Genomic DNA, 25,432 nt, shown 5'->3' with positions numbered 1-25,432 from the left:
AGGTGGAGGCAGTGCTGAGTGAGGTGGTGGAGCAGATGCTGCGGGAGGTTTCTGCTGCCGAGATCCAGGCAGAGAGGGAGCATATCGCTGAGGAGAAGCGCAGGATGGAGGAAGCCAGGTAGGCCTCACCTGTCTGGGCTGGGGAGGAGGGGTGGGTGCATTTTGAGGGGATGTGCCATCTGATGGGCCTGTCTCTGTCAGGAGAAAGCAGGAACACGAGGAGCTCCTGGCCCGGCTCAGCAAGACACTGTGTGCCGAGATCACACAGGAGGTGCTGCGCGACTGCATCGTGGAGACTGCCTCAACAGAGATCAGGTACTGGTGAGCCAAGGGGGATCAGAGGTCATAGAGAGTGTTCAGATAACTGTATATAGGCTGAACGCATGCCCCTTCGTGCCAGGCGTGCCCAAGAAGAGCAGGCAGAATGTGTGGCTCGCAGCTCACAAGACGTGTGTGAGGTACTGCTGGAGGAGACGCTGTGTGGTGAGCTCACCCTGCTGGCCCAAGACGTCCTGGAAGCAGAGCTTCTGAGTATACGCAGGTTCATCAAAAGGTAAGGGGCAGTGGTAAGGGGACCAGATATTTTGCCCACATGCTCGCCGACAACCGGGCTTCACCCTGTGCATGTGTTGCAGGTGGCGTGATGTGGTGGCCGTGCGCAGGCAGCTGAAGCGACAGATGCGTGATTTTCCTGCTGCCCCTGGCTGTGTGGACCCCCGCTTCAGGCTGCAGGCCTTGGCCCCCAGTGCCCCCCCCTCACCCTGCCTGGACAGGCTGGCCCGGGGCGTGGTCAACCTGGGGCACGCTGGGGACCTCTCTGTTTCCTGCACCAGGTACATCTCTCTCACAGCATAATAATGCTGACCTAATATTCATAATAGAGGTGCACCGATCCCACTTTTTCAGTGCCAATATAATCCTGATACCTGAACATAAGGTATTGGCTGATTATGAGTATGATCCAGTACCAAAGCTCTTTTTTTTTTTTTTCCAAGCTAGTAAATACAAATGGAAAAGAAGTTTTAATTAGCCCACAAGAAACATACATAAGATACTGTTCCACCTCTTTTGTGCATCTTGTATTGAGCATTTTTGAGACATTTTGCAGTTGTTTGAATATCTTCACAAGTACACCCAAGTGGCATGCGTCACTTTTCACTGTGATAGCAGCACCTCGTGTATCAAGCTATAGCGAGTGCGCAAAACAGCCCAAGCTGGCTTCCAAATCCATCGCTTTTTTTCATATTACTTGCATTGCCTTAATTGAGTGCACTATTAGTGGGATTTTCCACTGAATGTTACTTTGTTTTTACAAAGATCGCAAATCGCTGTGCTACTGGTTGTTTCAAGCATAAAATTCTTCCAGGTTTTAGACATGTTAGTTTGCTTCGCAAGCATGCAAGTTGCATTTGCTACCATCACCTGATCCTTCCACTACAAAGGACATGCACATGACGTCATAGCAGGGGAAGTCACTGCACTCACACACACTGAGTGTCAAAAAACCGAGGAAGCGTTAACGTTCAGCTTGAATGCCACAAAAAATAAAAAAGGGGGGAAAGCTGTTGTGCGATTTGATTGTACCACTCAGTATAAGAAGAAATAGACTGGCAATAACTAAATAATTATTGAACATGGATCGGTCACATGTGGCCGATGTCCGATCCGTCTGATTAGGTATCTTGAATATTGGATCGGGGCACCTCTGCTGAATTAGACAGTACTTCCCAAAATGACTTCCGTCCTGTCCGTTTATTTTGCTGGCCATTGATTTGCTGTAGTGTTAAGTGTACCGATGCTGACACTCTGCTGCCTTCTGCAGGTTGGCGAAGATGCGAAGGGAAACCGAGCATCAAATGAAGGTTCACTTGTTCTACCAGCAGCTCCTGAGGTATGGTGCTACTGTAGAGTAGCTGTTAGCCATCCATCACTCTCCATGTGCTCATCTACATCTCCATCCACTTCAGCGAATCTGTGTGGGGGCCACTGGACCTGCTCAGTCTGGTGGCAGCAAGCGTCTCGAACCCATCTGACACAATCTTCTGGAAGGCAGCCCTCTTGTTGCCAAGTGATCATGAAAGAGATGCCAGTGTTGCTAACCAGTAAGTGGGGGAACTGGGTGTCGTTCGGGGAGGGATTGGGTGTTAGTTGGGTTTAGAGGTCCTGGAGCTTACATTTGTGCCCCCCTCCCATCTCTGATGCAGGATTTTGACAGAATGGCTGGAGTCCAAATTCGGTAACTCGGAGAAGCAAGAACACAGGGAGATGGTCCCCAACGGACACATGCAAACCTTGAGCATCAGCAGCGGCCTGCGGAGCGTGGGGGAGCGCATGCACACAGTGCACGTGTGTGTGAAGGTGTGGCAGATAGGGGGGAACTTGCCGATGAATATCGACAGGCTTCATGCCCCTGTGTTGCATGTTCTGTCATTAATGTTAGTCTAGCATAGCTTAACATAGCCTAGCATAGTCTGGCACTATGTGATATTAGCAGGTCCTGTGGTAACACAGATGTTTGCGAAGGGTGCAAGTGCAGGAAGTGAGGCCATGTTTCTCACTGTGGGTCAGGTGGCCCGCGGGCCCCTCAGCGAGGAAGGCCAGTTGGCATTGGAGAAGCGGAAGGGGCTGATGGGCATGGGCGCCCTGCTGATGCTGCTGCCCTCGGCAGTCAGTCCCGGGGCTGATGAGGAAGACGGGGACATCTTCCTGTTATCCGCCCTGCTGCAACTCCGGCAGATCCAGCAGGCTAATGCCTGGCCACAGGCCCTTCCTCTGGTGGTGGTGGTCCCAGGGCAGGCTGGGCACAGGGCCAGCGATGAACGGCTAGAGGAAGGTGTGACACTAACCGTGTCTATGACAACAGGTGTCGCGTGGGATTCGCTTACTTTACTTATAGCATTTCTCTTGAGGCTATGTTTACGTATGCAGAGCTAATACAGTTGGTTTGTTCCTCCTGTCTGACCATCGGTTTCCTTTCCCTGTAAGACCTGATGCTTCAGACACTCATTGAGGAAGGTTTGATTTCAGAGTACATGTTCGTCCATATCCCCGAGACCACGAACGAACCCCAAGGATCCGAGCAGGTGAGTGTGCATGTTGTCGCTGGCCTCGGTAAGATTGAACCATCCCATTGACCATCACCCCCGTCTCCCCGCAGATCCGCCATGCCGTCAGGTGGCTCGCTGCCCGCTCCACGGCACCAGCCCGGCTCGTCTCGCAGACGTTGGTGCAGGTTGTGGAGGCCGGGCTCTGCCGCGAGTTTGCTGGTAGGCTTCACCGTGATCGGAGGGACCGTGACATGGCGGGACTGCCCTCCCAGGGCCCTGCACCCGTCATCGGCCTCTACAACACTGTCCTGGCTTTCTTGGCTGGCCTTGTGTCGTCCCCGAGTCTGGCTGGCCTCTCCTGGCCCGTGGCAGAGTTCTTGGTGCCAGGGGGTGGTGACTGCCTACCACATCTGCTCTGGAACTCGGCTGAGCACCTGGAGTGGCTCCAGGGGGCAGTCCTGAGCCTGCGGCTGCCCGACTGGCCGCTGCCAGCCGTGGGGGGTATGTCCATGCCTCAGATTCGGAATTCGGACTTCTTGCTAAGTGGCTGCTTCTTAGTCTGTTTCCTTAAATTTCTGCTGCTGCCACCGCTCCCCCCACCCAGCTCCTTGGAGCCAGCTGGTTGCCTCCATCTTCCAGTACGTATCTCAAATCCCATGGTCCCGCCACAGCCAGCCACTCCTTATGTCCCAGTTGGAGAACCTTTTGGAGAGGCTGCGTCAGGACTGTGTGGGCCGAGGTGGGGGGCCGGACAAGGAGCCCACTTTCTGGGAGGTGCCCTGGGACGAAATTGTCATGCTCTGTGTAGAGCACCAACTCCGGGACTGGAACCCTCCTGGGTGCCCCGTGAGTGAAGGTGAGGGGGGTGGGGTGGGTCTGACGTTTGGGGGGGCCTACTGGGGATGCCATGCAGGTGTGAACCTATCCCACCATCTTCAGATGTCATCAGTGACGACGGAGAAATCTCGGTGTATTTCCTGAGCGATGGGCTGCAGGGCTTCATACCGCCGTCCTGCTGGGTGGATGCCGTAAAGCAGACGCACAGGGACAAGCAGCAGGGGAAGGCAGGGTAAGAGCCAGCCAGCCATGTAAATCTAACACATTCCAGATAGACTGTTAACAGTGACCTGCAGATTTAATGAATATTATTTACTATTAAATGGAAGAAGAGGGAAAGCCATCAGCTTCCAGTCTTGCTCATATCCCCAAGAGTGGTGTACAATACTGGCTTCTTATCCAAAGTCTCTGCCATTGCAGGTGTCACCAGAGCATGTGGCCTCATCCTCGACTGGCCAGGCCACGTCTTCAACAGAAGCTGTTTCACAGCATGGTTGAGGACCCTGAGTCCGGATCCGGTGTTGCCCCTGTTTTGGATGCTGCCTCCAGCCCCCAGGACCTCCTGGCTCGCATTGAGGAGGAGAAAGAACAGAGCCGCAGGTCTGACAGAGAACAGACATGCTACACACGTGTACTCTCTCATGTGAGTTGTGGCATAAACATTGAGCCATTTCCTGTTTGACTTGGATCTGCAGGTTCGAGGACCAGCTGCGTACCTGGCTTGACGTCGAGTCCCTGGGCCCTTCCTCTTCCTCCTCACCACTTTTCTTGCCTTCTTCGTTACTGTCTGTACCGGAGATCGTAGTGCCCTCCCCAAAGATGGCTGCCCCACCTGCACTTGCCCTGGTATTGACCCTGTGCCTACACAGTTGCTCACATTTTAAGACCCCAAGTACCCTGTGCTCATCAGTTGAGACTGTTTCTGTGCCCATTTTTGTAGCAGAAGGAGCGCAGTGTCCGCAGTGACCAGGCCAGGGGAGCTGCCAGTTTGTATATTTCCGCAGATGTGACACAGGCGCGGATATAATCTCCCAGGCCGAAGGACGCCGAAATCTACCGCGCTGTAAGAACTCTGTTTCGACTTTTGAAGGCCGTATTTTTGGGCTTTTTACACAATGAATCCGTCTGGGCTTTTCGGCAGAACACAAGGCGGAGCGTTTCAGTCTCCGCGCGCCCCGACCTCGGGGCTCTTTTCCTTCGGCCAGCAGAACGCCCCTTTCGTGCAGCCGCCTGCCCTCGGCCAGGGCACCGGCCAGACCTCGCTCTTCAGTACATCGTCTGCCTTCGGCCAGACCGGATCCCTTTTCGGGCAGCCTGGCGGGACGGCGTCTGGACAGGCCCCGACCTTCGGCATGCCCGGTTCTGGGAGTCAGACCCCGTCGTTTGTACAGAGCGACACCAGGTTCGGCCCGCCGCCCTCCTTCGGGCAGCCGGCCGGGGTCGGTCAGAGCTCTGTCTTTAACCAGAACTCGGCTTTTCCCCAGACCTCTGCCTTCGGACAGACCGGCGGATTTGCTCAGCACACACCCGGCTTCGGCGGCTCTAACGCTATCTCCGCCTCCTCTGTTCCCCCCTCCTCGGGGTCTAGTCAACCACTGAGATTCGGACAGTTGTCCACAGGGTCTTCTTCGGTATTCTCCCCTGGAAGCGTTCAGGGCCGCGGATTTAGCACCTCAGAGTTCAGCTTCAAGCCGTCAGACGCAGCTGTGTTCAAACCTATTTATAGCGCCAGTCCTGAACCGGCTGTGTCCCAGGCTGTGTCCGAGTCTTTTGGTTCCAGCCCATCCAGCACCACCGCTACCAGTATGGACAGCAGTGGGCCTGCTCCTGCTGCCTCTGAGTTCCTTTCTGGAGCATTAGGTTTTAGCTTCTCACAGCCCATCGCAGTGTCCAGCAGCATCCTCCCCACCAAAGATGCACATCCCAGCACCACCCAGGAGTTCAGCTTCTCGAAACCAGCAGCACCCTCCGTTGGTGCTGGCAGTGGCCTGGGTGGGGGGACCTCCCAGGCCGCCTCTGTCTCCAGGTACTCTGCCTCTAGCCTCCATGAGCCCCGGCCACTGTTTGGTGCTGTCAGCTTTGGTCCGCTAAAACCCAAGACTGACGCTGGGGTTGTGTCTGGTGAGGTCCGTGGGGGGGGGGCGGTGAGGGGGAGAATGCAGGGGAGGCAGCGGCTAAGGGTACCAAGCGGAAGGAGGAGATGGTGGAGCATTTATCAGAGGAGCCCCAAGTTGGTGCTGACTCCGCCTCCAGGCACCCTCCCAAGAGGCCCCTGGTCCGGGGCCGGGGGCCTGTCAGCAGCATCTTTCGCAGTGCCTTGACCAGCATCCTGAAGACACCGGCCCTACAGACCCGGCGAGAGCCGAAGAGGAGTGAGGAGCCACAGCCAGACTGGGGGGAGGCGGAGCACCAGGGTTCGATGGCACCGACCACCAGCCACTCACCCTCAACGCCGCCAAGGTCACAGGCCCCAACCCGGGAGGTCCTTGAGAGGGCGGAGGAGTTGGGTGAGTACTCCCAGGAAGAAGCACATTGGGTTCGAAGCCAAGTATAGTCTGAAAAACTGAACTCTGTGACACTTGCCACAGATCCCGAAACTGAGGCAGCATCAACAGTGAGACGTGCCCGCCGCCTGGACAGCACAGACAGCCTGGGGGGGATGTCACCCTCCGAAGCCATGGTGCTCCAATGCAAGAACATTCCAGCCAGTCTTAACAGCAAGGACATCCTGGGGGAACATTTCCGCCAGTTCGGACGTGTGCAGCGGATCTTCTGCAGGCCCCAGAAGAACCTGGCCATAGTGCACTTCCACGACCATGTGAGCAATGGCTTTGCACACCTTTGGGGGGGGGGCTTGGTCGCTGTACTCATTAGGCTGTGCTCTCGTCCATGATCTCCCGGGCTTTCCTCACTGACTTTTGGTATCTTTCAGGCTTCTGCTGCCAAAGCCAAGAAGAAGGGCAAACTGCTGCGCAGGCATTAGCTCACCATCTTCTGGCAGAGGAAGAAGCAGAGTGAGTGACTATTACGGTGCTCTCTATCTGTGCATCGAGCCAAGGCCAGGGCGGGGTCTTTGTGACTCGTTGCAGCCTTTCATTCCCATGTCAGCTGTTTCGATGAACTGGTTCTGTGTGTCTCTTAGGTCCAGGAGAGAAGGGCCAAAGGCCTCCAGATGACCCTGATCCTCAGAGCCAGGCAGGAGGCTTTGAGTCAGCCCCTGTCTGCAAAGCCCTCTCCAAATCCACCTCCGGCTGGTCCTCCAGCTCATCCCTATCCAGAGGGTAATCTTGTCTTTAAATCATTCTCTTACCGTAAGAGTAAATAACTCAATTTTACAATAAGATGGCCGGGTCTTTATTAAATTAAGTTAGGGAAGAAAATCACCTTTTTGAAACCCAATGCAAGTTCTTTAAAAAAAAAAAAAAAAATCTGGATCACTCTGGTTTTTTATTATGTATACATTTTGTTAGTTTTTTTTCCAAGCAGCTTGAGTTATGTTAGGTCATCTGGTAATGAAACTCTTTACCTCAGGCTCGGATTCGTGACATTAAAGTCAAACTGAGTTCTTTGGCTGCTATGCCCCCTACTGGCCAGGTGTTCAAAGGAGCCCAGGTTTTGCCAGCTTTTAGAAGCTCTTCAGCCTTTGGTCTGTCCCTCTCAGGTCACCAGCCAAGAAACCCCTGGCGACAAAGGCCCTGCAGTTTGAGAGTGAGCCGCAGATGGAGCCCAGCCCAGACGGCCTCGAATCCGAACATCTAGCCAGCAGCCTCCCCTCTCCCCTCTTCCACCTGATTGGCCAGGTAGCTGAAACCGCAGAGGAGAAGTATCGTCTGCTAGAGCAGCGGGACAAGATCCTGCGACAGGGTAGGTCCCCCTAGGGTCACGTTGCTGAGCCACCCCCCCCTCCCACCCCAAAGTGAATCGCCAGCTGACACGGTCTCCTCTGGCACAGCTCGGCCCAAGAGGACCGACCTGGATCTGTCCAAGGTGTTTGTGGGTACGTGTCCTGACATGTGTCCGGAGAAGGAGCGTTACATGAGGGAGACCCGGAACCAACTGAGCTCTTTTGAGGTCATCCCCAACACGGAGAAGGTATCACCACCCCTGCCCCTCTTTCCTAATGCTTCCCCCTCCCCGCCATGAATTGACAGACCACAGGCTGCAAATCACCCTCTGCACCCCACGCAGGTGGACCACACTGCTGCCATTAAGGAGTACAGCAGGTCCTCTGCTGACCAGGAGGAGCCCCTCCCCCATGAACTGCGGCCCCTTACTGTGCTGAACATGACCATGAACTACCTGGTTACCCAGGTCATGGACCAGGGTGAGGACAACTACCGTGACTGGTATGACTTTGTGTGGAACCGCACACGAGGTATCCGGAAGGTGAGCAACATTAGTCCGTGTCTCATTATTCCTGTGCCCTGCGGGCCTCGCCCTGATCCTTTTTCTGGGCCATCTGCAGGATATCACTCAGCAGCACCTGTGCGACCCGCTTACGGTGTCCCTTAGTGAAAAGTGCGCCCGCTTCCACATCCACTGCGCACACCACCTGTGCCAGGAGCCCATGATGTCCTTTGATGCTAAGATCAACAATGAAAACCTGACCAAATGCCTGCAGAGCCTCAAGGAGATGTACCAGGACCTGGCCAGCAAGAACATCTACTGCCCTCATGAGGCAGAGTTTCGGCAGTACAGCGTGCTCCTGAAGCTCAATGATGGAGACATCCTCCGGTGGGTGGCTGGCCGGCAGTCGGTGTCCCGTGTCACCGTGGCACCTCTCCAGCTGACATTTCATTCCCTCCCTACCTGCAGGGAGGTGCAGCAATTCCGGGCGGAGCTCCGAAACTCTCCGGAGGTGAAGTTTGCCGTCCAGGCCTTTGCCGCTGTCAACAGCAACAACTTCGTGAGGTTCTTCAAGCTGGTCAAGGTGGCCTCGTATCTGGCTGGTTGCATCTTGCACCGCTACTTCGACCAGGTGGGGGAGCCGTTGCTCCGCTCCCTACATCCTCATCAGCCCCAATACCTCACTTACCTGGACCGCTCTGGTGCCCCCTACAGGTGCGCCGTGAGGCTCTGCGGGCCCTGAATGTGGCCTACAGCTCCCGTGGTTCCACCACATTCCCGGTCGAAGACCTGGTCCGGATGCTCATGTTCCAGAATGCCGGCGAGGCTTCGGACCTCGCGCTGCAGTATGGGCTCGCGGTCGATGCAGGGTAAGGCTGGGCTGTGCTTCGTTGTCCCTTTTGTGTTGGGGGCAGGGTGGCTTATCTCTGATGGGGGTGCTAATCTATGATGGGTGGTATATTTTATTGAAGCTCTGCCCTCCCCCTAGCATGGTGGAGCTAAGCCGGACAGCGTACCAGGAGCCTGAGATCCAGCCACGTCCAAAGCGCTCTGTGGCCATCGCAAGGAAGCGGGAGGTGCTGGTGGGCCAAGTGGTCAACGGCGCGCCACTGCCCAACCCACCCCAACACACACCCGTCAACAGCTTTGACAGCCGCAACAAGTACCGTGGGGATGGGCAGCCAGCGGAGGCAGGCAGTGTGCCCAGGGCTGGTGCGTCTGCACTCCACCTTCCGCTAACTGTTACGCTTCGTCCACCTTCTGGCCTCTGATTGTAATTTTGTCATTTTTCCTGCCCACGCTGTAGCAGCCTCCCCTCAGAGGCCCCCCATTGAGCTGGATGCGCGGGCCCTCCAGCACCGATCCAAGATGCCGAGCGACCCAGCGGAGTCAGCTGGCCTCCCTGGTAGAGAGGAGAGTGGAGCACTTGGGGCATCTCCGTCGGAGGCACCACCAGTCGCCCCACCTACGCCTCCCCCACCGGAGCCCGTTTACACAGAGCAGGTGATAGATTGCTCATTGCTGCGTGTCAACCCAGTAGCAGTGTGTTGGTATTGCCATAGTAATGACAAATAACCCCCCCCCCCCTTGCAGGACATCGCCACGGAGGTAGAGGCCATGCTGGAGGAGGTAGTGCAGGCCGAGGTGGCTGACGTGGCTGCCACCGGAGCCGAGTACATCTCTGCTGCACTCAGGTAGGAGCGTGAGCCAGATAGGGAGCAGTGGCCTCTAGAGGGTTGTTACACTCAACCAACACCAGTTTGGTGATGTGGATGGGTTGTTGCAGCATGTGCAACGGCCAGGTGGAGGCAGTGCTGAGTGAGGTGGTGGAGCAGATGCTGCGGGAGGTTTCTGCTGCCGAGATCCAGGCAGAGAGGGAGCATATCGCTGAGGAGAAGCGCAGGATGGAGGAAGCCAGGTAGGCCTCACCTGTCTGGGCTGGGGAGGAGGGGTGGGTGCATTTTGAGGGGATGTGCCATCTGATGGGCCTGTCTCTGTCAGGAGAAAGCAGGAACACGAGGAGCTCCTGGCCCGGCTCAGCAAGACACTGTGTGCCGAGATCACACAGGAGGTGCTGCGCGACTGCATCGTGGAGACTGCCTCAACAGAGATCAGGTACTGGTGAGCCAAGGGGGATCAGAGGTCATAGAGAGTGTTCAGATAACTGTATATAGGCTGAACGCATGCCCCTTCGTGCCAGGCGTGCCCAAGAAGAGCAGGCAGAATGTGTGGCTCGCAGCTCACAAGACGTGTGTGAGGTACTGCTGGAGGAGACGCTGTGTGGTGAGCTCACCCTGCTGGCCCAAGACGTCCTGGAAGCAGAGCTTCTGAGTATACGCAGGTTCATCAAAAGGTAAGGGGCAGTGGTAAGGGGACCAGATATTTTGCCCACATGCTCGCCGACAACCGGGCTTCACCCTGTGCATGTGTTGCAGGTGGCGTGATGTGGTGGCCGTGCGCAGGCAGCTGAAGCGACCAGATGCGTGATTTTCCTGCTGCCCCTGGCTGTGTGGACCCCCGCTTCAGGCTGCAGGCCTTGGCCCCCAGTGCCCCCCCCTCACCCTGCCTGGACAGGCTGGCCCGGGGCGTGGTCAACCTGGGGCACGCTGGGGACCTCTCTGTTTCCTGCACCAGGTACATCTCTCTCACAGCATAATAATGCTGACATAATATTCATAATAGAGGTGCACCGATCCCACTTTTTCAGTGCCAATATAATCCTGATACCTGAACATAAGGTATTGGCTGATTATGAGTATGATCCAGTACCAAAGCTCTTTTTTTTTTTTCCAAGCTAGTAAATACAAATGGAAAAGAAGTTTTAATTAGCCCACAAGAAACATACATAAGATACTGTTCCACCTCTTTTGTGCATCTTGTACATTTTGCAGTTGTTTGAATATCTTCACAAGTACACCTAAGTGGCATGCGTCACTTTTCACTGTGATAGCAGCACCTCGTGTATCAAGCTATAGCGAGTGCGCAAAACAGCCCAAGCTGGCTTCCAAATCCATCGCTTTTTTTCATATTACTTGCATTGCCTTAATTGAGTGCACTATTAGTGGGATTTTCCACTGAATGTTACTTTGTTTTTACAAAGATCGCAAATCGCTGTGCTACTGGTTGTTTCAAGCATAAAATTCTTCCAGGTTTTAGACATGTTAGTTTGCTTCGCAAGCATGCAAGTTGCATTTGCTACCATCACCTGATCCTTCCACTACAAAGGACATGCACATGACGTCATAGCAGGGGAAGTCACTGCACTCACACACACTGAGTGTCAAAAAACCGAGGAAGCGTTAACGTTCAGCTTGAATGCCACAAAAAATAAAAAAGGGGGGAAAGCTGTTGTGCGATTTGATTGTACCACTCAGTATAAGAAGAAATAGACTGGCAATAACTAAATAATTATTGAACATGGATCGGTCACATGTGGCCGATGTCCGATCCGTCTGATTAGGTATCTTGAATATTGGATCGGGGCACCTCTGCTGAATTAGACAGTACTTCCCAAAATGACTTCCGTCCTGTCCGTTTATTTTGCTGGCCATTGATTTGCTGTAGTGTTAAGTGTACCGATGCTGACACTCTGCTGCCTTCTGCAGGTTGGCGAAGATACGAAGGGAAACCGAGCATCAGATGAAGGTCCACTTGTTCTACCAGCAGCTCCTGAGGTATGGTGCTACTGTAGAGTAGCTGTTAGCCATCCATCACTCTCCATGTGCTCATCTACATCTCCATCCACTTCAGCGAATCTGTGTGGGGGCCACTGGACCTGCTCAGTCTGGTGGCAGCAAGCGTCTCGAACCCATCTGACACAATCTTCTGGAAGGCAGCCCTCTTGTTGCCAAGTGATCATGAAAGAGATGCCAGTGTTGCTAACCAGTAAGTGGGGGAACTGGGTGTCGTTCGGGGAGGGATTGGGTGTTAGTTGGGTTTAGAGGTCCTGGAGCTTACATTTGTGCCCCCCTCCCATCTCTGATGCAGGATTTTGACAGAATGGCTGGAGTCCAAATTCGGTAACTCGGAGAAGCAAGAACACAGGGAGATGGTCCCCAACGGACACATGCAAACCTTGAGCATCAGCAGCGGCCTGCGGAGCGTGGGGGAGCGCATGCACACAGTGCACGTGTGTGTGAAGGTGTGGCAGATAGGGGGGAACTTGCCGATGAATATCGACAGGCTTCATGCCCCTGTGTTGCATGTTCTGTCATTAATGTTAGTCTAGCATAGCTTAACATAGCCTAGCATAGTCTGGCACTATGTGATATTAGCAGGTCCTGTGGTAACACAGATGTTTGCGAAGGGTGCAAGTGCAGGAAGTGAGGCCATGTTTCTCACTGTGGGTCAGGTGGCCCGCGGGCCCCTCAGCGAGGAAGGCCAGTTGGCATTGGAGAAGCGGAAGGGGCTGATGGGCATGGGCGCCCTGCTGATGCTGCTGCCCTCGGCAGTCAGTCCCGGGGCTGATGAGGAAGACGGGGACATCTTCCTGTTATCCGCCCTGCTGCAGCTCCGGCAGATCCAGCAGGCTAATGCCTGGCCACAGGCCCTTCCTCTGGTGGTGGTGGTCCCAGGGCAGGCTGGGCACAGGGCCAGCGATGAACGGCTAGAGGAAGGTGTGACACTAACCGTGTCTATGACAACAGGTGTCGCGTGGGATTCGCTTACTTTACTTATAGCATTTCTCTTGAGGCTATGTTTACGTATGCAGAGCTAATACAGTTGGTTTGTTCCTCCTGTCTGACCATCGGTTTCCTTTCCCTGTAAGACCTGATGCTTCAGACACTCATTGAGGAAGGTTTGATTTCAGAGTACATGTTCGTCCATATCCCCGAGACCACGAACGAACCCCAAGGATCCGAGCAGGTGAGTGTGCATGTTGTCGCTGGCCTCGGTAAGATTGAACCATCCCATTGACCATCACCCCCGTCTCCCCGCAGATCCGCCATGCCGTCAGGTGGCTCGCTGCCCGCTCCACGGCACCAGCCCGGCTCGTCTCGCAGACGTTGGTGCAGGTTGTGGAGGCCGGGCTCTGCCGCGAGTTTGCTGGTAGGCTTCACCGTGATCGGAGGGACCGTGACATGGCGGGACTGCCCTCCCAGGGCCCTGCACCCGTCATCGGCCTCTACAACACTGTCCTGGCTTTCTTGGCTGGCCTTGTGTCGTCCCCGAGTCTGGCTGGCCTCTCCTGGCCCGTGGCAGAGTTCTCGGTGCCAGGGGGTGGTGACTGCCTACCACATCTGCTCTGGAACTCGGCTGAGCACCTGGAGTGGCTCCAGGGGGCAGTCCTGAGCCTGCGGCTGCCCGACTGGCCGCTGCCAGCCGTGGGGGGTATGTCCATGCCTCAGATTCGGAATTCGGACTTCTTGCTAAGTGGCTGCTTCTTAGTCTGTTTCCTTAAATTTCTGCTGCTGCCACCGCTCCCCCCACCCAGCTCCTTGGAGCCAGCTGGTTGCCTCCATCTTCCAGTACGTATCTCAAATCCCATGGTCCCGCCACAGCCAGCCACTCCTTATGTCCCAGTTGGAGAACCTTTTGGAGAGGCTGCGTCAGGACTGTGTGGGCCGAGGTGGGGGGCCGGACAAGGAGCCCACTTTCTGGGAGGTGCCCTGGGACGAAATTGTCATGCTCTGTGTAGAGCACCAACTCCGGGACTGGAACCCTCCTGGGTGCCCCGTGAGTGAAGGTGAGGGGGGTGGGGTGGGTCTGACGTTTGGGGGGGCCTACTGGGGATGCCATGCAGGTGTGAACCTATCCCACCATCTTCAGATGTCATCAGTGACGACGGAGAAATCTCGGTGTATTTCCTGAGCGATGGGCTGCAGGGCTTCATACCGCCGTCCTGCTGGGTGGATGCCGTAAAGCAGACGCACAGGGACAAGCAGCAGGGGAAGGCAGGGTAAGAGCCAGCCAGCCATGTAAATCTAACACATTCCAGATAGACTGTTAACAGTGACCTGCAGATTTAATGAATATTATTTACTATTAAATGGAAGAAGAGGGAAAGCCATCAGCTTCCAGTCTTGCTCATATCCCCAAGAGTGGTGTACAATACTGGCTTCTTATCCAAAGTCTCTGCCATTGCAGGTGTCACCAGAGCATGTGGCCTCATCCTCGACTGGCCAGGCCACGTCTTCAACAGAAGCTGTTTCACAGCATGGTTGAGGACCCTGAGTCCGGATCCGGTGTTGCCCCTGTTTTGGATGCTGCCTCCAGCCCCCAGGACCTCCTGGCTCGCATTGAGGAGGAGAAAGAACAGAGCCGCAGGTCTGACAGAGAACAGACATGCTACACACGTGTACTCTCTCATGTGAGTTGTGGCATAAACATTGAGCCATTTCCTGTTTGACTTGGATCTGCAGGTTCGAGGACCAGCTGCGTACCTGGCTTGACGTCGAGTCCCTGGGCCCTTCCTCTTCCTCCTCACCACTTTTCTTGCCTTCTTTGTTACTGTCTGTACCGGAGATCGTAGTGCCCTCCCCAAAGATGGCTGCCCCACCTGCACTTGCCCTGGTATTGACCCTGTGCTACACAGTTGCTCACATTTTAAGACCCCAAGTACCCTGTGCTCATCAGTTGAGACTGTTTCTGTGCCCATTTTTGTAGCAGAAGGAGCGCAGTGTCCGCAGTGACCAGGCCAGGGGAGCTGCCAGTTCTATGGCGAGGCGTCTACAGGAGCTGGAGCAGCTGATCTCTGCAAGCCGGGAGGAGGAGCTCGCATGTGAGCTGAAGCTAAGCTGCCTTCTGGACATTGTTGATGACTGAGTGTCATGTGACCCACCTGATGTCTGCCGTTGACTGCCACAAGTTGTCTCTCTTATGCCTGATTTCTGCAGTATATTTAGTTGTGTGGTACTTGTGCATATATTGCTTTGAAGAGTATGATGTACAGTAATTTACACAACATTGGGAGTGTTGTAACTGGGGGAAAAACATGTCATAGGAAATGGACAGTTTTTTAGGGTTTTTTTTTTTGTGCAAATTTTAAATATTAAAATGTTATTGTATTTAGAAACCCATGGCTATTTCTTTGTTTTTTTTCCATCATGAAACTTTGTTTATTGTACTTTTAAATTGAATCACAATTTGCTGCAGAATCTTTAAAACCTGTGACGTTATTTGCCCATATTAGACACTCATACGTGGGGTTGTTACTGCTGTTTCTTTAACCTTGTGTATTGTTGGTCAAAATTAACAATTTAGGTAATATCTGCATTGTACACCATTGCAAAAGTATGTCTTTTTTTAGATTCTTAAAGAAATGTCATGCAGCTCAATTATATATTCATGTAATTGAACTGAAGATCACAGCAGTTCACTAAGCAGTCTGCCACTGAGTTCCTTTTATAAACTGGCTGGCTGGTTTTTAAGAAAATATGCCCGTGGATGCCCTACAGGTGGCAGCAGGGAGCCATCTGCATATGTACAGACAGTCTGCTGGTTAAGAATATTCGACTGACTTGATGTAGCTAAGATATTTTGCATTTAAAAGCAGATGGCCATAGATCCTATCATACTAATTTAGTTTAAAACTATTTTTAATATCAAACATATGCATTACTTTATGATGCTCATGAAAACATCACCCTGCTTTATTCTTTCGTGGGCTTGAGGTACAGTACTGTATGCAGTTATTTTTAATATTACTGTACTATAATGTTCTGTAGTATTACTCTTCTCACACCAATAAATTTGACTTTAAGACTGACTTAGGATGGATCTTCTATTCTGGGGACTTCCTGTATTCTGTATGATGTTCATTATGAACTGCTTCCTCTGATAGTTTTCTGCTTGTTGAAATAATGTCTACCTGCCCCTGCGCTCACTGTCATGTAATTCTGTTATGCACTTTTAAATGCAGGGAGCAGATAATCCCTCCCCCCCCCCTGCTGACTGTTCCAAATCATGGGTGCATGTTACAAGTGCGGAACATATTTTAACTTAGTACTAACTTAGCATCATATTTGATCTGATTCGACTGAATATTCCAGGTTTCCATCTCTCATGCATCTGGTGTGAGGTGTTTTCAGACTCTCAGGCTGGCGCAAAGAAATCTTACGGCAAGTCTATTTTACACTAGTATAAACGTAAAATCAGCGACACCAAAGGCGTTAGAGTAGTTTGCAAAACCTACAGACTATTTAAAAGGTAACACAACTGTTGCATACGTTTTATATGCGTGTTATCTGGGTGTGCAGACTTGTGGCGAATTGAACGTCTCACTCCGGTCAGCTGAGCAAAGTTGGTAACCTTGGTATTGTGTGTAGGAGATTCGGTATAACTATAATTTCGTTCTCCATTTGCATGCCCGAAGTGTCTTTAAGTGTTATGTAGTTTTGCTTGAAACGCAAAAATAAAACAAAGCAATTAAAGCCAATCAGTTGCTCAAATGCTGCTGTGGTGATTGAAGAACTTTTGTCGGAAGTGGGATTCGAACCCACGGCTTACTTCGGAGAACAGAATATCCCTTGCGTCGGAAGGCCAGTTACGTCGTGCGTGGTGTCTGAGACCGCTCGGCCATGCGGCAGTTTCCCGTTAAACCGTAAGGAGTAGGTTAAGTCCAGCCTTGGCCTCCAAGCTGACGTTTTTCTACATATGTGCTTGTGTATCATGGACAGTAAGAGGGGGCAGGCAAGGAGAGAATTTCTCTCTTTGGGGATCAATAGAGTGTTATTATTATAACGTCTAAAAAGTATGATGGTCTGTCGATGAATCAATAAGAAAATAAATGAAGTCGTTTTCGCGAACACGCTGGTAAAGCCAGGGGCCGGACCGACTGTAGGGGGCGTGGCCAGAGACTGCCTGCTGACCATAGCTGTCAAGTCTCCCGTTTTGGCCGGGAAACTACCGTATTTTACTTCTCTTTCCCGCCGTCCTCCCGTATTAGTATTTTCCCGTAAATCTCCCGTATAATAATATATATATATATATATTTAAAAATTCTTCTGCCTCTCCAAACTGAACTGTCAGTAGCCTCGCGAGAACTGCCACCTGCATAGCCTGGGTGGCAGTTATCGCGAGATTAGTGCCAACAGCGGGAAGGAGAAAGGAGAGAGATGGATGGATGGATGGATGTGTAGAAGGAGAAGGCGTCCCTGCCAAGAAACAAAGAAGTCATGTAAATACATCGGAAAATGGGACGACGAATTTACTTTCCTAAAGAGGAGCAGGATGGGGCACAGTCACGCGTTCTGTAAGATTTGTAAATGCGATTTTAGTGTCTCCCACGGGGAAGGAACGATGTCAGTCGGCATGAAAAATCCAAGTCATTAGTGAATGACAGAGAGCCGCATGAGTGAACATGAAAAATTAGTAGAAAATGCGCAATGAAAATAAAATGTAAATGACAAATGGTTATTTTATATTTCTTGTACACCTGTCTTAAAATGTAAGGGATACTGGAGCCTGGTTGCGGTGGTGGGATGGCTCTCGGCGGGTGCCGGAAAATTTCCTTTATTTTCAAATCCAAACCTTGACAGGTATGCTGCTGACTGTTCCAAATCATGGGTGCATGTTACAAGTCCGGAACATATTTTAACTTAGTACTAACTTAGCATCATATTTGATCTGATTCGACTGAATATCCCAGGTTTCCATCTCTCATGCATCTGGTGTGACGTGTTTGTCATACTCTCAGGCTGGCGCAAAGAAATCTTACGGGAATTGAACGTCTCACTCCGGTCAGCTGAGCAAAGTTGGTAACCTTGGTATTGTGTGTAGGAGATTCGGTATAACTATAATTTCGTTCTCCATTTACATGCCCGTAGTGTCTTTAAGTGTTATGTAGTTTTGCCTGAAACGCAAAAATAAAACAAAGCAATTAAAGCCGATCAGTGGCTCAAATTCTGCTGTAGCGATTGAAGAACTTTTGTCGGAAGTTGGATTCGAACCCACGCCTTACTTCGGAGAACAGAACACCCCTTACTTTGAAAGGCCATTTTCGCTGCGCAGGAGGCTTTAGACCGCTCGGCCATGGGGCAGTTTCCAGTTGGACTGGAAGGAGTAGGTTAAGTCCAGCCTTGGCTCCCAAGCTGACGTTTTTCTACATATGTGCTTGTGTATCATGGACAGTAAGAGGGGGCAGGCAAGGAGAGAATTTCTCTCTTTGGGGATCAATAGAGTGTTGTTATTATAACGTCTAAAACGTATGATGGTCTGTCGATAAATCAATAACAATATCAATGAAGTCAATGTTTATGTAAAGAAATCAGAATTCAGGAAAAGCCAGGGGCCGGACCGGAGTGTAGGGGGCGTGGCCAGAGACAGCCTGCTGACTGTTCCAAATCATGGGTGCATGTTACAAGTCCGGAACATATTTTAACTTAGTACTAACTTAGCATCATATTTGATCTGATTCGACTGAATATCCCAGGTTTCCATCTCTCATGCATCTGGTGTGACGTGTTTGTCATACTCTCAGGCTGGCGCAAAGAAATCTTACGGGAATTGAACGTCTCACTCCGGTCAGCTGAGCAAAGTTGGTAACCTTGGTATTGTGTGTAGGAGATTCGGTATAACTATAATTTCGTTCTCCATTTACATGCCCGTAGTGTCTTTAAGTGTTATGTAGTTTTGCCTGAAACGCAAAAATAAAACAAAGCAATTAAAGCCGATCAGTGGCTCAAATTCTGCTGTAGCGATTGAAGAACTTTTGTCGGAAGTTGGATTCGAACCCACGCCTTACTTCGGAGAACAGAACACCCCTTACTTTGAAAGGCCATTTTCGCTGCGCAGGAGGCTTTAGACCGCTCGGCCATGGGGCAGTTTCCAGTTGGACTGGAAGGAGTAGGTTAAGTCCAGCCTTGGCTCCCAAGCTGACGTTTTTCTACATATGTGCTTGTGTATCATGGACAGTAAGAGGGGGCAGGCAAGGAGAGAATTTCTCTCTTTGGGGATCAATAGAGTGTTGTTATTATAACGTCTAAAACGTATGATGGTCTGTCGATAAATCAATAACAATATCAATGAAGTCAATGTTTATGTAAAGAAATCAGAATTCAGGAAAAGCCAGGGGCCGGACCGGAGTGTAGGGGGCGTGGCCAGAGACAGCCTGCTGACTGTTCCAAATCATGGGTGCATGTTACAAGTCCGGAACATATTTTAACTTAGTACTAACTTAGCATCATATTTGATCTGATTCGACTGAATATCCCAGGTTTCCATCTCTCATGCATCTGGTGTGACGTGTTTGTCATACTCTCAGGCTGGCGCAAAGAAATCTTACGGGAATTGAACGTCTCACTCCGGTCAGCTGAGCAAAGTTGGTAACCTTGGTATTGTGTGTAGGAGATTCGGTATAACTATAATTTCGTTCTCCATTTACATGCCCGTAGTGTCTTTAAGTGTTATGTAGTTTTGCCTGAAACGCAAAAATAAAACAAAGCAATTAAAGCCGATCAGTGGCTCAAATTCTGCTGTAGCGATTGAAGAACTTTTGTCGGAAGTTGGATTCGAACCCACGCCTTACTTCGGAGAACAGAACACCCCTTACTTTGAAAGGCCATTTTCGCTGCGCAGGAGGCTTTAGACCGCTCGGCCATGGGGCAGTTTCCAGTTGGACTGGAAGGAGTAGGTTAAGTCCAGCCTTGGCTCCCGAGCTGACGTTTTTCTACATATGTGCTTGTGTATCATGGACAGTAAGAGGGGGCAGGCAAGGAGAGAATTTCTCTCTTTGGGGATCAATAGAGTGTTGTTATTATAACGTCTAAAACGTATGATGGTCTGTCGATAAATCAATAACAATATCAATGAAGTCAATGTTTATCTAAAGGAATCAGAATTCAGGAAAAGCCAGGGGCCGGACCGGAGTGTAGGGGGCGTGGCCAGAGACAGCCTGCTGACTGTTCCAAATCATGGGTGCATGTTACAAGTCCGGAACATATTTTAACTTAGTACTAACTTAGCATCATATTTGATCTGATTCGACTGAATATCCCAGGTTTCCATCTCTCATGCATCTGGTGTGACGTGTTTGTCATACTCTCAGGCTGGCGCAAAGAAATCTTACGGGAATTGAACGTCTCACTCCGGTCAGCTGAGCAAAGTTGGTAACCTTGGTATTGTGTGTAGGAGATTCGGTATAACTATAATTTCGTTCTCCATTTACATGCCCGTAGTGTCTTTAAGTGTTATGTAGTTTTGCCTGAAACGCAAAAATAAAACAAAGCAATTAAAGCCGATCGGTGGCTCAAATTCTGCTGTAGCGATTGAAGAACTTTTGTCGGAAGTTGGATTCGAACCCACGCCTTACTTCGGAGAACAGAACACCCCTTACTTTGAAAGGCCATTTTCGCTGCGCAGGAGGCTTTAGACCGCTCGGCCATGGGGCAGTTTCCAGTTGGACTGGAAGGAGTAGGTTAAGTCCAGCCTTGGCTCCCAAGCTGACGTTTTTCTACATATGTGCTTGTGTATCATGGACAGTAAGAGGGGGCAGGCAAGGAGAGAATTTCTCTCTTTGGGGATCAATAGAGTGTTGTTATTATAACGTCTAAAACGTATGATGGTCTGTCGATAAATCAATAACAATATCAATGAAGTCAATGTTTATGTAAAGAAATCAGAATTCAGGAAAAGCCAGGGGCCGGACCGGAGTGTAGGGGGCGTGGCCAGAGACAGCCTGCTGACTGTTCCAAATCATGGGTGCATGTTACAAGTCCGGAACATATTTTAACTTAGTACTAACTTAGCATCATATTTGATCTGATTCGACTGAATATCCCAGGTTTCCATCTCTCATGCATCTGGTGTGACGTGTTTGTCATACTCTCAGGCTGGCGCAAAGAAATCTTACGGGAATTGAACGTCTCACTCCGGTCAGCTGAGCAAAGTTGGTAACCTTGGTATTGTGTGTAGGAGATTCGGTATAACTATAATTTCGTTCTCCATTTACATGCCCGTAGTGTCTTTAAGTGTTATGTAGTTTTGCCTGAAACGCAAAAATAAAACAAAGCAATTAAAGCCGATCAGTGGCTCAAATTCTGCTGTAGCGATTGAAGAACTTTTGTCGGAAGTTGGATTCGAACCCACGCCTTACTTCGGAGAACAGAATACCCCTTACTTTGAAAGGCCATTTTCGCTGCGCAGGAGGCTTTAGACCGCTCGGCCATGGGGCAGTTCCCAGTTGAACCCTAAGGAGTAGGTTAAGTCCAGCCTTGGCTTCCAAGCTGACGTTTTTCTACATATGTGCTTGTGTATCATGGACAGTAAGAGGGGGCAGGCAAGGAGAGAATTTCTCTCTTTGGGGATCAATAGAGTGTTGTTATTATAACGTCTAAAACGTATGATGGTCTGTCGATAAATCAATAACAATATCAATGAAGTCAATGTTTATGTAAAGAAATCAGAATTCAGGAAAAGCCAGGGGCCGGACCGGAGTGTAGGGGGCGTGGCCAGAGACAGCCTGCTGACTGTTCCAAATCATGGGTGCATGTTACAAGTCCGGAACATATTTTAACTTAGTACTAACTTAGCATCATATTTGATCTGATTCGACTGAATATCCCAGGTTTCCATCTCTCATGCATCTGGTGTGACGTGTTTGTCATACTCTCAGGCTGGCGCAAAGAAATCTTACGGGAATTGAACGTCTCACTCCGGTCAGCTGAGCAAAGTTGGTAACCTTGGTATTGTGTGTAGGAGATTCGGTATAACTATAATTTCGTTCTCCATTTACATGCCCGTAGTGTCTTTAAGTGTTATGTAGTTTTGCCTGAAACGCAAAAATAAAACAAAGCAATTAAAGCCGATCAGTGGCTCAAATTTTGCTGTAGCGATTGAAGAACTTTTGTCGGAAGTTGGATTCGAACCCACGCCTTACTTCGGAGAACAGAATACCCCTTACTTTGAAAGGCCATTTTCGCTGCGCAGGAGGCTTTAGACCGCTCGGCCATGGGGCAGTTTCCAGTTGGACTGGAAGGAGTAGGTTAAGTCCAGCCTTGGCTCCCGAGCTGACGTTTTTCTACATATGTGCTTGTGTATCATGGACAGTAAGAGGGGGCAGGCAAGGAGAGAATTTCTCTCTTTGGGGATCAATAGAGTGTTGTTATTATAACGTCTAAAACGTATGATGGTCTGTCGATAAATCAATAACAATATCAATGAAGTCAATGTTTATCTAAAGGAATCAGAATTCAGGAAAAGCCAGGGGCCGGACCGAGTGTAGGGGGCGTGGCCAGAGACAGCCTGCTGACTGTTCCAAATCATGGGTGCATGTTACAAGTCCGGAACATATTTTAACTTAGTACTAACTTAGCATCATATTTGATCTGCAAAATATTTGATTGATCTGCATATTTGAGCAAAGTTGGTAACCTTGGTATTGTGTGTAGGAGATTCGGTATAACTATAATTTCGTTCTCCATTTACATGCCGGAAGTGTCTTTAAAGGGGTACCACCCATCCAGTATAGTTATCACTGGGCTATCACAATGTCATCACAATACTAAAGACTGAAACAAAGCCGTGAGGTCAGACCCTCTGTATACAGCACACAGTCTCACCCTCACATCCTGTATGACCACATTTCTGCTGTTCACATGGCATTTCTCCAGCTTCCATTGCCCTGCAATGGACTGACCCATGAAGGTCTACCTCACTTTACACTTTGCCCATGTCTTGTGTGTATACCCTGTCCGATCCTAACGTGTATTTAGTGTGTGTAAATCTCTCACTGCATCTGCATTTCGCAGTTCAGCTTCTGACAACATTGTGTTTCCCATCTGTGTATTTGGGTTCGGTGCTTGTTGGGTGCCTGTCGTGGTCCTTCTATTTACAATTGTACGCGGGGCATGCTGGGATATGCGCCCCGCCGGTGTTACACTAGTATAAAAAAAGGAATCTGGTCGAGTTTGTTCATTGACCAAATTTTGTTTTTGTGAACCAAATTGTTTGTAGGCCAAAGCATTTGTGAACTGCAAGCACTACTGTACTAATGATAAATTGGTATGAAAAAATGGAGACAATTTCTGAGACACCAGAGCGATCCGTGTACTGTAATATTTATCTCATCAATAACACAGTAAAAATACACATTAGCGCCAATTCATCTTCTTTATTCATCATGAATATTTTAATTCATTAATGCAGGAGTCTGTGATAAATCGCTATCAGCATTTGGTTTATAATGGCCAATTAATGATAACTAAAAAGAAACAGAGAGACTGAAGACAGAACTTTCAACCATGATATGAGTACTGTTGCTGCATAATTTGTCCACCAGGGGTCACAGCGCAACCCCCATCTCGGCAAGATGGATGACTTGAAATACGTTTCTATATCAAGTTGAATTATTTTTATTTCTATAGCACATTTAAAAACAATCTATGTTGTGCCAAAGTGCTGTAGGTCAAAATAATATAAATATATAGTAAAAGTAGAGACATTGGCCAATGTTACACAAAAAATAATCAGAATCAGACTGTGGTTTATTGCCAAGTAGGTTGACCCTACAAGGAATTATTTTTGGTATAATGGTGCTCCATGGAAAAACAAGACTAAGCAACAACCAAGTTCAAAAAACAGTGCAAAAGTTATACAATAATCTAGTAATAAATATAAAATCACTATAAATGTTAAATACATGATGTGCAAAGCAGAATAGTCAGATTAAATAGATAAATAAAATGTGTTCCTGTGTGTGCAGGGTCAGTACAGAGATGCATCTAATAAGAAGCGGTGTAAGGCTGAATTAGCTCCGAGACGGACTGGGGACCTATGCCATGTATCGCCTTAGAAAGAAATAAGAAATCTTTAAACTGTATTCTCAGAAATTCTCAAAACTTAACAGGTAGCCAATGCAATGCAGCCAACACAGGGGAAATTTGGTGTCTATTTTTTGTTGAGAGCCTGGTAGCACCGTTTTGAACAAGGTGTAGTCAGAATAAAGATGCTTCTGGTAAACCTGGGTACAGAGAACGGCAGTAACCCAATCAGGATAAAAGCAGGAGTAACTCTCCAGGTCTTTGGCTGAAAGGTGTGGTTTAAGCCAGGCTATTGAACTCAGCTGACAGAAACACCCCTTCACAACAGCATTTATTTGTTTATCAAACTCAGTGATGAATCAAAGATGACACCAAGATTTTTAGTATGTGACTGGAAGTTTTCTGAATGAGGCCCTAATTGTTCTCTGAGATCATGAACAGTGACCAAAACTCATTACCTCTGTCTTGTTTTCATTAATCTGGACGAAAGTCATTGCTGTCCTGTTCTTAATATCCTCCAGACAGTTAGAAAGGGCCACCAGAGAGCAGCAGTCACCAGGTTTTAATGGCAGATAGAGCTGCGTATCACCAGCATAGCAATGATATTTTACATAATAACGTTCACAAATAGAGCCCAAAGGAAGCATGTATAGAGGGAATATGAGAGGGCCTGTATCACAGGACTGGATATGTTTACAAGTAAGGCCATAGTACTGAAGGGGTGTGGCCATCCCACACAGTGACAAGCCCATTCATTCACCTCATCTAGGCCTTTTACTAGGGATTTAAGGTCCTGATTTTCCTCTCAGACCCTAGAAAACACTGCCAGGCTCAGATTCCCGATCCCACATCCTGCTGAAGCCCTTCCCAAGATCAGACACTAGTTTTGTTTTCCTTGTTCTTATAGTAAAATGATGGTCTTTGACTTTTATACATCATCACTGTTCTGTTAATTACACATGACCTAATCTAAGTATTACACAAACCAAGCATAATTACTTAGAGATGTCATAAGATGGAAAATCCTTATTCAGTTAATTATTTTCCCCACAGGTGCTGACAGTGTGTCTACAGTGAAATGGGCCTGTGTACAGAGAAGATGATCTGTAACAATCCCATGTTCCTATGGTGACAGATATAAAACTCATGTGAAATACTGGTGCAGAGGGTATAATGTGAGGTCATGTACTCCCATAGTACACACTGACTCTCCACAGGAGGGTAAAGTGTGAGTCAGAGATGATCCTGACCAGCGAGTCTTCACTGTGACCATCAACAATCTGACAGCTGAGGACTCCGATCGGTACTGGTGTGGTGTGAAGATCAGTGGAGCCTCTCTGATCAGGTTAATCTGTCAGTCACTGATGGTAAGATGTCTGTACTGCAGACTGTAGCCAATGAGATGCACAGTATGTAACATGTCACTGAGTCAAAAAGGAAGGACCTTAACACAAACACTGATGGAAAAATGTTTTAATATTTTAAAAATCTGCATTTTAATTT

At 49.7% G+C, this 25,432-nt stretch overlaps 1 protein-coding gene across 1 annotated transcript in view; it reads right to left on the bottom strand.

Annotated features, from left to right (window-relative positions):
* The window catches only part of LOC125724130 (uncharacterized), a 170,890-nt gene that overhangs the window by 108,604 nt on the left and 36,854 nt on the right, over positions 1–25,432 (bottom strand). The gene's annotated exons all lie outside the window — the stretch shown is intronic.

This window comes from Brienomyrus brachyistius, unplaced genomic scaffold (assembly GCF_023856365.1).
Source record: "Brienomyrus brachyistius isolate T26 unplaced genomic scaffold, BBRACH_0.4 scaffold55, whole genome shotgun sequence".
NCBI lineage: Eukaryota > Metazoa > Chordata > Actinopteri > Osteoglossiformes > Mormyridae > Brienomyrus > Brienomyrus brachyistius.
This window is presented reverse-complemented; position numbering and strand designations above follow the sequence as displayed.